At 37.3% G+C, this 20,779-nt stretch overlaps 1 pseudogene; it reads left to right on the top strand.

Moving 5' to 3' along the window:
- The first annotated feature begins 18,698 nt into the window (after window positions 1–18,698).
- On the top strand, window positions 18,699–19,832 carry LOC144290601 (uncharacterized; annotated as a pseudogene).
- Window positions 19,833–20,779: the final 947 nt, after the last annotated feature.

The raw sequence follows: 20,779 nt of genomic DNA, 5'->3' as shown, positions 1-20,779 counted from the left end.
CCTGTGGCTCCTGCCCTGGGGCTTGCACAGTTGAGCTCACTGTGACCTTTCTCTTCACAGAGGTCAAAGGCCCAAGACCTCAGGCCAGCCTCTTTTCTTGCCAAAGGCCAGCTGATGAATCATTCCCAACTTGAAGGGAACAGAGGAGAGGGCAGGGCTCTGCAGGCCTTTTGAGACAAACAACTGTGGCCTATACATCAGCATTTACACTCTTCTGACACTTTCAAAACTCACGTTCCTCTCTGGGAACCACAGAAAGAAGGGACCAGGGGAGGGGACAGAGAGGTCTCACTGACTGGGATGGAATAAATAAGAATGAAAGACCAAGAACCTGAAGCCAGTCTTCAGGACTGTGTACTGCGACTGTCCAGAAAAAAAAGGGGGCGGGGAGAGAGGAGAGAGAAATGAGAGCACTATTACACACACACACACACACATACACACAAATTCTCACATGGCCAAATTTCAGTGGGATCGGAGTCACTTAGCACAAAACCATAGAAAAAGAGAACATGTGTGTGTTTTTCCCCATTGAATTGGGAACTTGGTCAACAGGACTTTGCTGAATGACTCAGAATTCTCTTATTACTTAGAAAAGTATAAATGGTCTAATGTTTATAAAAGAAATGATATATTTCTTCCTTAAGGCAACCCCACATGAGTTTGGGAGGGAGGGATGGGGTTGGCAGCTGGGATAGCTCGTTAAAATATCTCAAAGCTATTTCATTTTTCACTGCCCTATTCTTGCTGTAAATCTCAAGTTTTCACTTTTCACCTATAAGCAGTGTCTATTTTACCTGAAGTCCTTTGAGAAGTCTTTGGTAGCCTTACAGGAAGGCAAGGTTTGGAAATATTACTGAAGACTATGAAGTCTTGGAGGTAGGGGTGACCCAGCTGACTCTTAGGGCCCCTCAAAGGGTAGGAATCCAAAGGTGGTCCCTAAGGGGAGCTCTATGGGAATAACGTTACTTGGACTGGGGTCCCCCAACATACAGGTCGTCAAAGAATTAACTGGTATGATTCTTTAGGCCATGTCAAGAAATTCAAAGAGTAACTACAGACCAAGCTATGGTACCCAACATAACGTGTGTTCAGAAAAACATCTGGCCCAATTTGTCTTTATCAAAGGTTTTTAAAAATGCCCTCACATCAGTCTTTGTGTAATCAAATTTTTCAAATTAATGTGTTTTCATTAAAATATAAAATAAAAAAACAGATATTGTATTTCCATCTTTGTTTAGAAGCATGCTAATGTGCATAAATCTGTTCTTGCTCACTTGCTTACTTTCTCCTTCCTTCATTCCCTTTTTTGTTCTTTTCTAGTATTTCTTCTCCTCTTTTTTGGCAGGGAAATATGAGGACTGACAAAAGGCTGGGCCTATTGTTTTCCAATTCTGAACACACAAAAATATAAGCTGAGAAAGTGAAAAACCAGTTATGCTTGGAGTGTCTATGACACTCCCACGATGGTACCTCATCTTTGTTCCTATTGAAACTTTACAGTGGTACCTCACGATGGTACCTCATCTTTGTTCCTATTGAAACTTTACAGTGTCTCCATCTAAGCTCATAGGAGTTCACCTCCAAACATGAGACCGCTGAAGATTTAGTTCCTTTGCTTCTCTGATGGTTCTTCACGCAGGAATGTTCACTGATTCAAGCGTTCCAAAATTTAGCTGATGATCAGAAACACTTGAACATCCTTAAAACATGCAGATTCCTCAGCCAGATTCCATTTCTGCTAAATAAGAATGTCTGTGGATTTTTCTAGGGAACAGGTGTAGTTAATACATTATCCAGGTGATTCTTACCATCAGCTAAGTTTGAAATTGCCTTCAAAGAAGAACAGCATACTGTTAGACTGCACAGCTATGACTGCAGAATGATACTTTTTTTCCCCCCCTCAGGGTAGACTCTGTCTAGAAAGTTTCCCTTATATTTGGCTAAACTTTCTGGAGTCACAAGGTAAGGACTGAAATACCACTTAGGATTTCCATAGTTAGCTCAAATCGTCCCACAGAATTTCTATTTCTCTAACTCCAAGAGATTTCTTGATGCAATACAGAAAATAAAGATCTGATCGCATCCCCCCTTTGTCTTGAGTCTGAAGAACTGACTGGGGACAAATTCCTATTTTTCTTCATGGCTTTCCCTTCTACAGAAGATGAAAAACTCCAGAAAATAATGTCTACTCAGATAAGCCAGCTACTGCCACCAAGATGGTCCCACTGACAGGGATGACTAACAGGACCACTGCTAGGTGGTGGTAGGTGGTATACCAGCCCACCAAAATTCCATTCCTTAAAGACCTATGCCTCTGATTTTCCTAAATCAACTGATTGAACACAAACTATTTATTTATTTATTTATTTATTTATTTGAACACAAACTTTTTAAAGACTCTTACCATTAACCATATTCTCCACTGCATTTTGCTGAAAGAATGCCACCATTTTACCTTTCTTTTTCTTAAGCAAATGTGCTCCCATTCAGGTGTCCTGACCCAAAGTTCCATTTTCCATCAACATGTGCCATGGCTATACAACCTTCCTCTGTTTTTTTTTTTTTTTCCCTCTCATCCTTTCTCTACCCATAGTTTCTCTAAAATTTCCTAAGTTGGATATGACTCTCACTCTGCTATTAATATTGACCCTCTCCCCTCTGGAAGATAGAGAAATATCATATCTTAAACTCTATATTTAACTACACCATATAGTTAATCATTTATGTACTTACTCTACAATACACACAAAAAAAATCACACAGTGCCTATTAGTTATTTAAGGGACACAGAGATAGATATAACATAAGATTATCTGAATAGACCAGGCAGTAAACAGATAAATATGAAACAAGACAATAAATATAGTGAGTTCCACCAAATATTTGGCATGACAATGATACCAATTCTCCAGAATCCTTTCCGGAAAATTGAAACAGAAAGAACATTTTCTACCTCATTCTATGGTGTAAAAGTTATCCTAATTATGTAATTACCCTAATAACAAAAAGATACTACAATGTAGGAAAACTATAGACCAATATCTCTTATGAACATGGGCATAAAAATCCAGCAATATACTAGCAAGTAAAATCCAATAATGTATGAAAATGATTATACACCACAACCAAGTGGGATTTATTCTAGGTATGCAAGTCTGGTTCAACATTCTAAAATCAATGCAATTTATGACATCAATTGGCTACAGAAGGAAAGTCATGATCATATCAACTGATTCAGAAAAATCTTTTTACGAAATCTAGCCCAAAACCTAGATAAGAACTCTCTGTAAACTAGGATTAGAAGGAAACTTTCTTAACTTAATAAAAATAAATCCATAAAAACCCACAATTAACATAATACTTCCTGGTGTGAGACTAAATACTTTCCCCTTGAGATCAGAATAAGAGAAGAATATACTCTCTCATCACTCCTACCTAACTTCACACTAGAAGTTCTAGCTAGTGCAATATGACATGGAAAATAAATTAACAGTATACAAGTATTAAAAGAAGAAATAAAACTACTTTTATTTGTAGATGACAGAATTGTCTGTGTATAAAATCGCAAAGAATTAAAAAAAAATAAGAAAGAAACTCCAAGTGCTAATAGGTGAGGATAGCAAATTACAAGGTAATAGGTTATCTAAGTCAATATACAAGTCAATCTCTTTCCTATATATTAACCATGAATAATCAAATTTGAAATTGTATATATTACATATATGTATAATATATATATATATACAGACCATTTATGATAACACCATAGCAACAACAAAGAAAAAAATACTTAGGCTAGCAAAATAGTCACAGGATCTATATATGAATGACAAAATATAGGAAATCAAATATCTAAATAAGTGTAACAAAATTATATATTCATGAATGAAAGATTCAATAATGTCAAGAATGTAAGGGAACACTTGGGTGGCTCAGTAGTCAAGCATCTGCCTTTGGCTCAGGGTGTGATCCTGGGGTCCTGAGAGGGAGTTCCACATTGGGCTCCCTGTAGGGAGCCTGCTTCTCCCTCTGCCTATGTCTCTCTCTCTCTCTCTGTCTCTCTCTCTCTCTGTCTCTCTCTGTGTGTCTCATGAATAAATAAATCTTAAAAAAAAAAAAAAAAGAATGTCAGTTCTACCCAATTTGATCTAGAGATTCCACAGATCCCAGTCAACAATCAAAATCTGAACAAATGATTTTATAGATATTGACAAACTGCTATTAAAGTTTATATGGAAAGGCAAAGGACCAACACAATGATAACACAAAAATCAACACAATTCTGAATAAGAAAAACAAAGTTGGAGGATTCAGACTAATTTCAAAACTTAATATAGTATACATATTTAAGAGAGCACAGTATTAGTGAAAGGGCCCAGAAACAGACCCACACAGATATAATCAATGGATTTTTTTACAAAGGTGCAGAGAAAATTTGATGGAAAGAGGATTGTTTTTTTCAACAAATAGCATGGGAATAATTGGAGGTCTATATACAAAAAAGAAAAAAAAAAGGTAAACACACAAACAGAGGAGAATAGACAAGCCTCCCATGCAGAAGAATTCCACAAATTTATGTGCTACTCTGCTCTGAATGAGAAGGATATAACTCTCCACCCCTTTACTGTGTGCTATGCATAAAGATTTTCTTCCTAAGAGTACAGGGTGGAAAAAGGGAGAAAATAGTAACTTTACACTGGAGACACCTGACAAGTCCTGTTCATACAGACACCTTTGATAAAATGAAATAAGGATGTCTCTTACCCTTTGCTGTCTTCTTCCCCCAAACCTGTAACACCACTTTAATCATAAGAAAAAAAGAAAAAAAAAAAAAACAGACAAATCACAACTGAGAGGCATTCTGTAAAATATCGGATCAGTATTCATCAAACTTATAAGATCATTAAACTGAAGGAAATCTGAGAAAATGTCCATAGCTTGATATAAACAGGGTATTAGGGAAAATATTCCAAAAATTTTAAAAATGTAATATTAGCCAATAATAATGTATCAATATTGGTTCATTAAGTGTGACAAATGTACCATAGGAAAGTAACATGTGAGTCATAGGGGAAACTGGGTGCAGGGTACATGGGAACTCTATATTACCTTTTCATTTTTTCCATAGATTTCTATTCTAAATATTAAAAGAAAATTGATGAGGAGGTACTCTTTCCAAGTAAGAGATTAAATTAATTTGTGCTTTTTCCCTTGGCTAAGCTTGTGAAACACCCAATTTATTTTTTTCTCTACTGAATTAATAAAAAATTAATTTCTAAAAAAATTATTAATAGCCTGACCCTTAGCTGGGTTACCCAATCAAGATATTGTTCCTGAACACTCAGCTGATTTCCTAAATGATATATTTCTTATTTTTATTCAGAAAATCTTGTATGAAGCTTTCTTATTCAATAGATTCTATTTTTTATTATAACCAAAAGGAGGGAAGTTGGGATTCAAACACACTACTTTCATTAATTAAAATTCAATTACCAAGGGCGCCTGACTGACCCAGTCAGTGGAGCATGTGACTTTTGATCTTGGGGTCATGAGTTTGAGCCCCATTTGGGGGTAAAGTTTACTTTTAAAACAGTTTAAAAAAATGCCTCAACTACCACATTAAAAACTAAAAAGAAAGAAAAAGAAATGCTATAAACATATTAGAAAACATTATTACACTGTATCTAGTCTGCTTTTGTGCCCACTACCCCTTTTCAGGAATAACACAGATTACTAGGGGCTGTACTGGAGGTGAGAAATTTTCAACTCACTCCGGTCATTGGAAATTTATGCAGTCACTAATGACTCAGAAAATACATTTTCCTGAACATTCATTATGTTCAGGGCACTGTAGTTTTATCCTAGTATTAAAAAAATTGAACCTGAGAAATGTCTTGATCTCAAAAAGTTCCTGAGTATAATCCATTCATATATGCACAGAAAAGGGGACCAAACCCAGGTCCAAAGAAAGTGATAAGCCTGGAGGAGGAAGGGCTCTTTGGTTAATTGAGGAAGCTGAGAGAGGGGGAGAATAGACGAGGGCTCTCAAATTGCATGATATCCCCCCCCTACTTTACACAGTGTTCAATATCCTCTTTTGCAGTAACAATATATTTGTGCTCATGAATATTCCCTGAAATTTGTCTGGCTTTTCTTCTCCTGGTTTGGGTTCTAATGATGCCAAGGGTCACCTAAAGGAGCTCTTGGTCCTCAGATACCAGTGATGCTCAAAGACATCTATTTATTTTCTCAGTTCTGTTTTTTCTTTTTCTATAGGTATATCTTCTCAATGATAAATGTAAATATTAAATATGACATTATCAATTCGTTTTTTGTCTTTTTATTTTTTTAAATTTTTTTAATAATAAATTTATTTTTTATTGGTGTTCAATTTGCCAACATATAGAATAACACCTAGTGCTCATCCCGTCAAGTGCCCCACCTCAGTGCCCCTCACCCATTCACCCCACCTCCCGCCCCCCTCCCCTTCCACCACCCCTAGTTCATTTCCCAGAGTTAGGAGTCTTTATGTTCTGTCTCCCTCTCTGATATTTCCCACCCATTTCTTCTCCCTTCCCTTCTATTCCCCTTCACTATTATTTATATTCCCCAATGAATGAGAACATACAATGTTTGTCCTTCTCCGATTGACTTACTTCACTCAGCATAATACCCTCCAGTTCCATCCACGTTGAAGCAAATGGTGGGTATTTGTCATTTCTAATGGCTGAGGAATATTCCATTGTATACATAGACCACATGTTCTTTATCCATTCATCTTTCGATGGACACCGAGACTCCTTCCACAGTTTGGCTATTGTGGACATTGCTGCTAGAAACATCGGGGTGCAGGTGTCCCGGCGTTTCATTGCATCTGTATCTTTGGGGTAAATCCCCAACAGTGCAATTGCTGGGTCATAGGGCAGGTCTATTTTTAACTCTTTGAGGAACCTTCACACACTTTTCCAGAGTGGCTGCACCATTTCACATTCCCACCAACAGTGTAAGAGGGTTCCCTTTTCTCTGCATCCTCTCCAACATTTGTGGTTTCCTGCCTTGTTAATTTTCCCCATTCTCACTGGTGTGAGGTAGTATCTCATTGTGGTTTTGATTTGTATTTCCCTGATGGCAAATGATCCAGAGCATTTTCTCATGTGCATGTTGGCCATGTCTATGTCTTCCTCTGTGAGATTTCTGTTCATGTTTTTTGCCCATTTCACGATTGGATTTTTTGTTTCTTTGGTGTTGAGTTTAATAAGTTCTTTATAGATCTTGGAAACTAGCCCTTTATCTGATACGTCATTTGCAAATATCTTCTCCCATTCTCAATTAGTTTTTTTTTTTTATTTTTTGAGGGGGATGCAGAAGGGAAGAGAGAAAATCTTAAGCAGATGCCATGCCCAGCCCAGAACCTCATACAGGGCTCAATCTCACAACCCAAGAGCATGACCTGAGCCAAAATCAAGAGTCAGACACTCAACCAACTGAGCCACCCAGGTGACCCCTTATATTATTAATTTATTAAATAAAAATGTTCTTAGAGGTAATATGTACACTTTATTAAGAAAAGTTTATACATAGACAAGTAAGAGACCTAAAAAATATATCCTCTGGAATCAAGGGCATATACTTAATACAACTAGAAGACTTGATAATAAAAAAATATATATTTTTAAGGCCTAAATTTTCAACATGAAGAAATTAATTTTATTATTGATTATGCTGTATCTAGAAGTCCATAATAATATTGTTTTCAAAGAACATTTAAGGAATGATATTCCAAGACACGATGTTAAATGGAAACAGGAAACACATACACTTTGACTTCACACACAGATGAACATACACACAGTATAGAAGAAAATGCACCAATAACTGAACAATGGTTCTATGGACAATGAGCAAATTTTTAGCGCATATTTTCATATGTAACATATTTCCTAAGCCTTTTCTCTTGAACAAGAACAATCTTGGATTTTCTCCATAATAAAAAGTTTACATACTTCTAAAAAAACATATTCATTATAATTTTTTTAAATCACATTTACTCAAAAGAAAGTAATTATCAAACTTAGGGCTCTCCTATGTAGTTGCAATATCACAAATCATTTTGTCAATCTACAATGAAAAAACTAATGTTTGGAGAAAATACCTTTTTATATTTTTAAAAATATGATCCCTGCCCCATTTCATGGGTAAGCATTGCTCATGAGGACCAAATGTGGTGAACATATCAGTTGTTTGGAAAGAAAAACACTACATATTATTATTATTATTGTACATTCACTGTAGGTGGAGACTCTAATGTATTTCTCTATGCATTCTTAACCAATCATATTTACATATTTATTATGCATTCTGATTAAATTACCCACCTCACTGATTAATTTCAATAGATTTTCCTACATTCATGAGAAGCATTAAAATAAAATGTTACCCCTTTTCGATTTTTCATTAGTTTCTTTTCAGGTTGCAGCAGACTTTAATGAATGGAAAGCAAATAAAAGGATGGGCAAGATTTTTTTTTACACAAATCTTCAGGCCTGACAAAATCGCTTTGGAAAAAAAGTTCCACTTTGTCACTGCCCTTCCTTCTGTTGCTTCATACCCTAGCCAAAGTTCACACACTTTCTTTGATCTGCTTTTTTGAGCAAATCTAAAGTGAGACGTTATTTAGAAGAGGAAACTAATGAGAAGATATTTGCCAGTGAAAATCATTTGCAGGGCATGGAAACCCGACCTACAAGCAAGACTCCTGCTAGTCAGAAGCCCTTAGGGAAGAAGGGACAAGGACTTTGAGCCTCTTTGCAGAGGGGCCTTAACAGCTACCAGACTCAGCCCATTGTGTGGGTGGCTCATGGTAGAAATCTCGCCTGCAAAACCCAGCCCATTGAACACAGTTGGACTATCACATCAGAGTCAATAACAGAACTGGGAACCTTCTTTTCAAGGTGATTATTATACACATAATACTCATTAATAAAGAGTATTCTTATTCTGGAAGGATGGAGTATTCTTCCATCCTTCCAGAATGTACTTTCACATATACATTTATTTCATCTGTCAAAGGTTGGAATATCTCCATTTTCCAGTTGAAGTATTTGAACTGGCACAAGCTGAAAATGACAGGACATGGGATTCATATCCAGGTTTGTTTGACCCAAGGCCTTTAATCTTTCCTCTATAGTTGAGTTTCCCATCAAAATGGTCTTCATTGTGGCAGTGGGGAGTGCTGGGTGAGCGGCAGGGAGAAGGATGTAGTACAGTTGAAGGCATGCATACAAGTGGAATTGCATGGAGAGATTGAGTGATGAACATGGTTTTTAGCATATATGCTGTGAAACCCAAAAGGTTTTTTGAATTGTGCCTGGGAAAATGAGAATTTCCGAGCTGCATGTTAGGTAGCTGTGTGTGGAGTTGCTTAGAGAAGTAAGGGTTTGTGGATTCAATTAAGAGATTAGTCTGAACAGTAGAGCAATCATGTGAATCCAAACCCAGGTCATCTTGATGGAAAGAAAAAGTTCATGACAAATGAAAACAAGTTACCAAGGCATTACTGATGGGCATCGATGACAAAGTAAATATTGGGGCTGAGATATGAAGGGAACAAAGAAGACCTCTGAGACTACATACCCATGGAATGGAGGTAAAAATATTACCAGATAAGAAAACCAAGAGGTTCCAACAGAGAGGTCATACATCTCTTGGGTTGGGAGTGAACACTAATAAACTACAACAAAGAACTAACCTAGAGATCAATGAGCTGTAGAATCCTTTGATACGATCTTGGTCATCTTCTATAATGATGCTGATTTAGGGAGGAAAATATAACCACAGTCATTAGAAGAAAACCCAACTATGGCTAAGAATAGTTCTTGGCTCTTGGTGGGATTAAGCAAGAAAGGGACACTCCGTACTTAACAGTTGGATATAGTCATGGGAAATGGCCAATACTTGGGAAAGAACATAGAGAAGCAAATCCTTGGGGATATAAAATAGGATCAATGAAATTCCTTGGTACTACATTTTTAAAACCCCAAGAGGAAAATGAGATAGACAGATGGTTCTTTAAAGCTTAGGATAAACTTTCTTTTTTCATCTAAGGAAGAAAAACTACACTTGCCCTTAATTTACCCTCAATAAATCCATAAATAGAATGACACATGCCTTTTCCTAAACTAACATGGTAATATTTAAATTTTCATTTCTTGATTTATCATCCTAATACAACAAACACATCAATTCATCTGATACTGCTTCCTGACTGATTTGAACAAAAAGTATAAAAGTACCTTGGTTAGTAAAGCTTTTTCCCAATAATAATGAATAGTGTTTACTTGATAACCCTGTGTGCTTGCGCGTGTATTTCTCTTAAGCACAAACACAAAACCTTTGTAGTCAGTAAATATGATATATAAAGAAGCTTCCTTATGCTGATTGTGGTGACTGGAAGCATGAGAATATGTAGCATTCCAAAAGCATTATTAACTCCTGAAGCTGGGACGGAGTTAAAAAAAAAAAAAATTCTCTGTTTTACCAATCCTACGGAATCCAACTCAATAAGAAGCTCCTAAAACAAATGAAAACTTGAAAATAAGGATTATATCTCCCTAGGTAAGCAAAGAGCTTCCTGGGTACTGCATATATCTCAAAAGTGTTGGTAGGCTCTATTTCTGTACGTTTGCATTCATGGATTACTAAATTCACACTGCATTTGTTCAACATATGACCATTTGCCCCATGCTTATGCATAGATGTTGTTCTTTAAAGAGTATCTATGCAGCCAGTTGACAATCCAGTCACTCCTTCTCATGGAATTTGTGATATTCAGACACTTACTAGTTATTCAATTTCATTTACTCTGTAAAAACACTAACTCAACAAATATTTATTGGGCACACGTTATTCAAAGCACATCAGACAAATTAATCTCTTAGATGACTTACCTGGTTGTTTGACCAAACTCACTGGAGGGATTTGTAAAAATGGTTAAACTAATTATGTGTGTAGAAACAGCATAGTAATCAATATCTGAAAAGACCTGGATGTTTAATGTCAGTGGACATAATGATCTGGGAGTTTTATCCAGATGATCAAACAAGTTTCAGATTATTTGTTGTCCTAAAGGCAACTGATGTAATATGCCAATAAATCAACTGTAGAGTAGTGACCTGGAAAGAAGACATTTGTTCTTGAATATATGCCATTGGTGACTGTGAAGGCATACATTGGTTCTCTGTTTTGATATGTCCTCCAACCATTTGTACAACATACTTTAATAATGTCATATGGCAGATGAAAGCCACCTTCTAAGTACCCCCTATACAGAAGATTCTATTATATAATAAAATATGAACAATACATAATACATATTCTTTATATGAGATTATAATAACTACCAGATTTATATTGCTTCTATATTTCCACAGTTCCTTTCTATTATAGTTAATGTCATCACTCATTCAAATATTTATTGGCACATACTAACCAAAATGGTGCCCACTATATTGAAGGTTCACGAAGGACATGATGGAAATCCAGGGGAGAAAATTTACAGTGCCAGGGAGGTGTAGAATGCCTTTATGCTCGTGGAGGTCCTTGCAGAACTAATACTCTATGAACATAGAGTTAATGACTGGAGTGGATGGTGGAAGGGAAGGTAGTGGAGAGACTGACTCATCCTAGATATTTCACAGGATAGTTAGTAACAAAAGTAGACTAACACATAGGCCCTAAAACCCAGGCATCTTGACCTCAGATGCAGTGATATTTTGGATCTAAACTACATAGATACAAAATGACTTCGAGTATTTAACACCATATCTATCTGATTGTGCACTTAACCAAAGTCTATCATGCCTTATCCCAAAGTTCTTTGAGATTTGTCTTTCCGTCTTGCATAGTACCAGTCATAAAATACTTGCTCAGTAAATGTTTATTGAATGAATGAATGAATGAATAAATAAATAAATAAATAAATAGACTGAGTAATGTAAGCACAAAGCAAGGCTATGAAAAGGTAGATAGATAGAAAGATATATAGTTAGAGACCGGAAACACTTTTCAGTATCTCTCAAATTATTCCAGAAAACCAGTTTTGAAGTTGATGCAAGTAGAGGTATTGTGATATTTTATTTTATTACCTTCACTTAAGATTACAATTTACCAGTAATTTTTAACCATGTTGCCAAACCCATTGCCCAACCGAACTGTTAGAGGGCCTCTCTCATCACTCAGCAATTAAACTCCAGAGAGTTATCCAGAGAAGTCTTAGCACAAAAACACTTTGGTAGAAGAGAGGTTAAAGCTAATGCATTGTGGATGAAAGGGCAATATTCTATGTGATTATAATTATTATAAAGGAAAAGTTACTGAAATCAACTTGTGTTTTATAATTTTTAATGATGATATTATGGCATAGCCAACACATACTTTCAATATTAGTCTATTAAAAATATTATTATAAAATAATAGAAATAGAAATAATAGTATTTCAAAGGACTCACAAGATAGAGTCTTCATTTGCTTCTAATTAATACATTCGAAGGAGTAGAGACACAAATTCATTAAACTAAGCACAGCAAAGAAAAATAAACTGTTGTAGGAATCTTGTGTCTTCCCCAAGTAACCTTACAGACTGAAAAGTACGTTCATATGAATCAATACATCATATTTTTCAGATTTTGTGGCCTTGGCAAATATATCCAACTTTAATCAAAAGTTTGATTGGCCTATTACATTTTTACTTTTGTAACAATCTTAAAACAATTAGCTGCTAAAGAGGACATTACTTGCCCTCACTCTTTACTCATACATGCCATTAACACCATCTTTTCTCTCCTTTACTTAGGAAAAAAAAAAAACAAACAAACTTTGGTAAGTCCAAAGCCTCCCAATATTTTCCTTATCCCTTACTCCAATGAGGAAAAAAAAATGTTTAAATCTTCCAGATAGAATTTCTTCAGCTCATTTCAAGAATTCCACCATCTCAACACCCTTGCATTTAACTTAATGTTTTTCAGATTTCCAAACTCTATTACCACAATGCTAAACAAATAACTATAGTTCTGAGGTCAGAGAAAGGGGCCTAGTGGGTGAAAGGTGAAGAACTTGAAAGAACAGGGTTACAGCTTTAAGAAAGAGGTTTAACAGTGTTTGAGAACTTTTGCCTGCTGGCAATAGTCACTTCTTTCTTATTTTGGCTCTTCACCACTAAGGTGTTAACTTTTTAGCTGCTGGGGATTTGAGCTTTATTACGTTTTCTCCTTCCATTTACTTATTAAGTTAGAGGAAACATTACTTCATGGGCAAAACAATATTTCAGATTTTATGAATTAGCTTGCCTTAGGGAAAACCCAAGTTAAATTTGTAGCCTAAATTTGTTCTCATATTTATAACCAAATTAATTCTGTAAACACAATTCTTAAGAAACACATTGAACCATTCAGGTTAAACAGATGTTACTCATCCATATAAAAGACTCAAATGTGATTCTTTATATGTCTGTGTATCCAGAAGGAGAAGAAAAGTTACCAGGCATATACGAGGCAGATCAACAGCATATATGAAGCATTCTGCTTTCATACGTGAGTCTTTTTTCTCTTATTTGCCTCTAGATTTTGGCGAAGAGGGGAAAGAAAACTTTGCTGAGTCTCTTTTCCAATGATCAGATGTCCTGTCTATGACTTTGAATGGAAAATACCTAGCTGATCAATTACAAGGAAGCCCCAGTCTAGATAGGAAAATGGGAAGCCGACAGGTTCCTGCAGAGACGAGAACATGGGAATTTGGGGGTGATGGATGCAGTCACGCATTCACTCATCTCTCCATTCACTCCATGACTACTAAATGAGGCCCCCAAATGTGTAAGACATAGTGCCAGGTACAAAATGTGGCATCCAAAAATGAAAGAGCCCTTGGAGCCTGAATGAAAATAAGAAGAGGATTTATCTTCAGCCAGTTGAGTGGAAATGGATCCTAAATTTCAAAGAAAGTTTACTTTTTTAAGTTGTGTAAAACTGAGCTGTAAAAAAGTATTTCATGAACACTCTTCAGGTTAAGAAGGATACAGAAAGGAATTGCACAGGATTCAACTGTGGCCTAGGTGTGTACATGTACAGGTTTGAACACCAGATGTTATTAGCTATGCTAAACTTCTACTTGTGCTTAGACCAAAAGCAGCCAGTGGCCACTCCCCAGCTTAGGATAATCCATCGAGCCATGGCTCAGTTACACAATGAAGGCATTTCCACCCACTGGATACATTTTCATAATCCAGTGTAATAGTGAGAAAATTTTCTCTCCATCTTATGGTTCAAATTTTCCTGTGAGTAGCCCTAGTGATACAGAATGATGAGGATGGGGTCCGTTTTGTCCAAGTAGGTGTTATCTCTAGTGCATTTGGATTTTTAGAGAACTTTCTGAATTATACTTTACATATCTTTTCTTAGCCTGTTTTCTCACTTTACACAAATATGTTCACATCTGTGTTTTTCTCCTTTAATAAGTCACATTTAGGTATATGAGCTGGTTCAGAACAGAACTGTCTTATTGTCCTTACAATCCTTGAATCTTAGCATGTATTGATGAGAAGAGGTCAATATTTTTAATGGAATATGCCCCAGAGGAAGTAGAACACAGCTTTATAACTGGCTTAACTACCTATGATGACTTCAGGCTGGAGCTGGTTTTAGGAGTATTTGTAGAACAAAAATGGAGCATAGGTCATGCCTTTCAAATTGAATCAAGCCAAAAGATAGGTCTATATTCACAAAGTTATTCTGCAACTTACCAGTCCCCAGAAGGTTCATGCTTGGCAAGTGCTTGGCTGACACTTGCAGGCTATTACTAAAGTGAGAAAATGTACCCATAATGTTGGTAAAGCATTTTTCAGATAGGCCAATTCAGGATCAGGCCACAAATCAATAGGACAAGGAAGGGTGCAGTTTTTCCAGTGATATCTCTTCAAAGTAGCCTGGGGCTTGCCTGCTAGAGGAACTTCCAACATGTACATTGGCAGTTCCTCCCTGAAAGCCATGCCCAGTGCTTTAAACTTCGCCACTAAAAGGATAGAAAGAACTCACTACGTTTACAGGCTGTCCTTGTATTTACCATAACTCACATCCCTGGAAAAAGCATTGCAATCCAAAATAATGGAAGGGGAATCTGATTTTCCCATTGCAGCAATGCTTCTTTCCAAGGGCCTGTTGCTTGATGATTTACAGAAATGACAGAAACCACCACATTTAATTAAATGTGTAACATGTTTCAGTGCTTTGTAAGGTATAAAGCTTTCCAAGGTGTGAGCAGGGCCTTTAAACTGGGAGCTTCCTGGCAAGGTCCTTGATTTTTTTTTTTTTATCAAACCATATTTCTTTAAGAAAGTTCCTGAGAAGGAGAAGGGAAGCCTATGGAATATAAACAAAACATTCAAGCTGACATTGGGAGAAATGATGTGCAGGACAAGCAGAAATGGAAGCACATCATCATGCTGAACAACTGAACAATACAATGAGTACAGTGCCTGCTGAAAAAACACCACGCGTCTACTGGCATGGTGTGGTTGAACATAAGTGTTGCATATGGAAATCACAGCTTAAGTAAGCCATAAATGGAAATATAAAACATAAGCCCATGAGCAAGAGATCTTGTTTCTCAAGATCTTAAGTTAGGAACAAGTGAGGAAAGGAAGAAAGGAGCGAGGCTGGAAGAGAGAGAGAGAGAGAGAGAGAAGGCAGGCAGGCAGGAGGGAGGACAAGAGAGAGAGAAAGAGAGATTGATTAAAACACTCGCCAGATTAATTTACCGGATTTACTGCCTCCTCACAAGGATCCCTTTGCTAGTATTTTCAAGGGAGCAGGTGAATGAAGTAGGGGCAGAACATAAAGTTGTCAGGTACGTTTCTATAAAGCTGTGTGTATTTTCAGAGTATTAATTTAATGTGATGAGTACGATGAGACAGAAAAGGAATTTAAATTTTATAGTTACTAGTGAACAAAACTGAACAAAAGGTAAAGGAAATTCTTTGCAAATACAAAAACAGCTGAGAGGGTAACTTACCTTCCGCTTTGTCCCCAATGTAGTTCTTAAAGAGTGAAAGTTCAGAAGAGAAAGAATCCAATGGACATTTTCCATAAATTTCAATGGGATCAGGAATTTAAAAAAAAAAAAAAACGTGAAATGGCATTCTTTCTTCCAAGTCTGGTTGAAAAACCAGTATTCATCAAAATTCTTTTGAATAGGTTTGTTTCCATTAAAGGAGTAGAATCACAAAGTATATAAGGAATGAACACTCAAAATTAGGTACACAAAAAAAATAGGTACAAACACTATGATTTTAAATTTAATTAAAAATACACTTCCCTTTCAGGTTTAAACCACATGTGTGCACACGAATATGCACATATGCAAGAGCACCTATGCCTATGCCATCTCTTCTCTTCTTGCTACTTTTTTTTTTTTTTGTCATTTGAGAAGAAGCAAAGATTTCTATATGAATGAAGTTCAACTTCTAAATCCAGAAGACTTAATCTGGGGATAACATTGGTATGGTCTTCTACCCACAGAAAAAGATGAAATCCAGGTGGTTCTGATAAAAGTAGGGAAGAGACTGCTTTCTTCTTCCTCCTGGACCCATAGCTCTTCCACATTTGTCTACCTCCCTTGAAGGCATTTGTGGAAATCTGACTGCTAGACCACCAAAGGAGCATCAGCATAGTAATGTGAACCTCTGCCAGGCTGATCAAGAGAAAGCTCTCAGGAATAATCCTCATGTTCCTTTCCCCTCCTGCAACAACCACAGTAGCCACATGTGGAAGAAGCTAGAGCCACAAGATGGAAGGAACCTGGGCCTCTGACTTACTTCTGGAAGGACACCATCTTGGTGAAGCACCCACTTGGAATACATGTGCTTAAGAAATAACATATATTGTATAAAGCCACTGACGTGTAGGAGAACTATTTATAGCAGCCACCATCACCTTAACTAAGAAAGTTACCCCACTATCTTCCTTACCTTTTCCCACTTCAATACCACCTGAGGGCTTGAGGCTCAGGGGCATCTGGATCTGAACAACTCTAGACTCCCCAGCCTCACCAGGGTCAGAAGCATTGCCAGGTACTCACCTTGATGACTTACATCTGTCATGCCGCACAGAGGGAAATGACTTTTTAAAGTCCTTGCTCTGTTCTGGCCACTTTCACATGGTCCTTTCAGGATCCTCATGATTATCATTTTAAGATCAGTGTAACAGAATGGAGAAAGGTAAAGGGTTGTGCACTGCAAATCTTGAGGAGGCACAATCACACATATTCATATGTGAATAACACTCTCTAAATTTGCTCAGTGTGCAACCTACACAAACCAAATGTAAATTGATAGGCAGTATCAAGAGAAAATTTGTTTCTCCCTCATGATATCTTTTCAATCTTCAGTTCCTGACAATCTTTCTCTGCTTTTTATTTCCTGGAATCTCTCATTCCTTGGGAAGTTTCAATCCCTTTAATGAGCTTTGGGGCACAATCCTCTTGCCACCATGGAGACTATTTACCACTGGGTTGCTAGATCAGTTCTACCATGCCACTTTAAAAGCCTATAATTCACTGGGAAATGGGATTTCCCCGTTTTCCAGCCATAAAAATTATTTTCTGTTTCTCTAAAGCAAAGATCTCATTAGGGGGTTTATTAATAACTCTGATATAACCTATTAATGATCTGTTAAAGACAGCAGAGCTTGCAGGAGAAAAGCACAATGAAAATTTTAAAAGCAAACTTGTCTCCATTCAATTATCCAAAAAAAAAAAAAAAAGAAAGAAAGAAAGAAAAGAAAAGAAAAAGAAAGAAACAAACTGAGGCATGATTTATCTGTGTTACATCACCTCATGTTCTAAGGAAACCGACTTTCCAACTGTCCTGTGCAGACTTGGTCCATTACTAAATTTCTGGAAGTTTTCCCATTGGTCATAATGATCCTCAGGGCATTATGGCCATGCCCCATTTGCAATGAATTGAGAGTTGAGGGGAGGAAAATCTATCCACACAGAAAAATAAATAAATAAAATCTGTCAGGTTAGCATTTTGTTCAAGGCACTGCACAAACAAGCATTTTATACATTCCAACATAAGTTGAAAGGTTCTAATGATTTTTTTTAATTGTGATGATTAGGAAGGTATAGTTAAGCAGAACCCCACTAAGGGAGAATATGAGCTATAAAAGTCTCAAAAAGAGTCGTCAGACTGGGCCTCCTGCAGCTGGGAAGCATCAGGGAGCAGCAGCTCCCATTGAGATGCTCCAGCACCATGCACAGCTGTGGGAGATTGAAAAAGTGACAGGTTTCTCGACAGCAATCTGGAAAATGTATAATCTGTCCTCAGAGATCACTAGAAAGAACTGGATGGATTGCCGAGGCTTCCGCTAGGTAAAGAAGTATTCAGTGTTTAATAATAAAGGAAAGAAAGTAAATGCATTAGAAAGATTAAGTGATCATTTTATTTGAAGAGGACAAACCAGGCTTTCTGTCAAATGTTCATTTATGCATGTTATAAGCAAGCAGGGTACTGAAATATTTCTTTTTCCTCTGCTTTGTTAAGTACCTGACTACATTGCTAACATTTATTGAACACTTACTAAGCACCAGACACTGCACTGGGCCTTTGTTAATCATTATTTGACTTAATATCAGTCAAATAGACAAGTGTGGTGGCTGGGCAGCCGGCAGGGCAGCGAACTGTCTGGCTTGTAGCCTTCCTCCTTGGTTGAGGAAATGACCGACCAGTACAGTATTCTCTTCAAACAAGAGCAAGCCCATGATGATGCCATTTGGTCGGTTGCCTGGGGAACAAACAAGAAAGAAAACTCTGAGACAGTGGTTACAGGGTCCCTGGATGACCTAGTGAAGGTCTGGAAGTGGTGTGATGAGAGGCTGGACCTAGAACGGAGTCTAGAGGGACATCAATGTCTGTGGACATCAGCCACACGCTGCCCATCGCTGCGTCCAGTTCTCTTGATGCTCATATTCATCTCTGGGACTTGGATAACGGCAAACAGATAAAATCTATAGATGCAGGACCAGTGGATGCCTGGACTTTGGCCTTTTCTCCTGATTCCCAGTATCTGGCCACAGGAACTCATGTGGGGAAAATGAACATTTTTGGTGTGGAAAGTGGGAAAAAGGAATATTCTCTGGACACAAGAGGAAAATTCATTCTTAGTATTGCATATAGCTCTGATGGGAAGTATCTGGCCAGTGGATCCATGAATAGGATCATCAATATTTTGATATTGCAACTGGAAAACTTCTGCACACGCTGGGAGGCCATGCTATGCCTATCCGTTCCCTGATATTCTCCCCAGATTCTCAGCTCCTGGTCACTGCATCAGATGATAGCTACATCAAGATCTATGATGTACAACATGCCAATTTGGCTGGCACGCTGAGTGGCCATGCATCATGGGTGCTGAATGTTGCGTTTTGTCCTGACGACACCCACTTTGTGTCCAGTTCATCTGATAAAAGTGTGAAAGTTTGGGATGTTGGAACAAGAACCTGTGTTCACACCTTCTTCGATCACCAGGATCAGGTCTGGAGAGTAAAATACAATGGAAATGGCTTAAAGATTGTGTCCGTGGGTGATGACCAGGAAATCCACGTCTGTGATTGCCCCGTGTAAACACCAGAATCTCGCAGGTTGGTGTGCAGGTCATGACATTCTGTACCTCTCTAGCTTTAAGAAAATAGAGTGTTTATTGGAACAGAAACTGGAATTTTGTAGATATGGTATCTGTTCATACTTTAACATAAAGTGTTCATAACATACACACACACAAAAATATCAGCCAAATAAACATTAGGTATTGAGACCCTACTATGAGAAAGGTAGATAAATGCTAAATGCTAAAAAGGAATGCAATAAAGATACCCTTTAAGCTCCCACAAAGCTTCTGGGCATAACTAAGGAAATAAGATGTGCAAGCACACACACAGGAAAAAAATACAAATTAACATATTACAGAGTGACAATGATGGCAAAGACAGAGGTTGGGATCTGGAAGGATGGCCCTGCCAGTCTAGAGCATCTTCCACATTTGAGAACTCTGGAAGGAACATAAGTCAGCTAGCTGTAGTGAGCATCCATTTGGGAAAGCATGCTGCCTCTGGAAGGCTGATGTAATTATGGAAGGTCAGGACAGAGGGAAAAGGCCAGTACTTATCTTTAGGATGCTCATTTCATATACATATTTATCCATGTGAACAAAACCCAGATCACAGATTTAAACTTTTCATCTTTTTCCTACTTTCACACACACACACACACACACACACGATTCACCATATATATATGTAACTTTTTAGTGACTCCCTACTCCCCAAAAAAGAAAACCAGGATTTTGCTTTATTTTGTTTTCCACATTTGGCTATGAATAAAGATACAACTAATATTTTTAAAGATTTTATTTATTTATTTATTTATTTATTTATTTATTTATTTATTTATTTGATAGAGAAAGAGCACACAAGCAGGGGAAGCAGCAGAGGGAGAGGGAGAAGCAGACTCCCAGTGGAGCAGGGTGCAGAATGCAGTGCTGGCTCCCAGGACCCTGGGATCATGACCTGAGCAGAAGGCAGACAAATGCTTAACCAACTGAACCACTCAGGCACTCCAAGATATAACTAATATTATTGTCCATTTCCCCCCTTATTTTTAGTTAAGTAAACTCAAATGCTTATCTGAAAATTTTATATTTAAAAAAACATATCCAGTTTTGTTTGGTTTATT

The sequence above is a fragment of the Canis aureus genome, chromosome 2 (assembly GCF_053574225.1).
Source record: "Canis aureus isolate CA01 chromosome 2, VMU_Caureus_v.1.0, whole genome shotgun sequence".
In the NCBI taxonomy this organism is placed as follows: Eukaryota; Metazoa; Chordata; class Mammalia; order Carnivora; family Canidae; genus Canis; species Canis aureus.
Note: the sequence above shows the minus strand (reverse complement) of the source record. Positions and strands in the feature narration are given on the sequence as shown.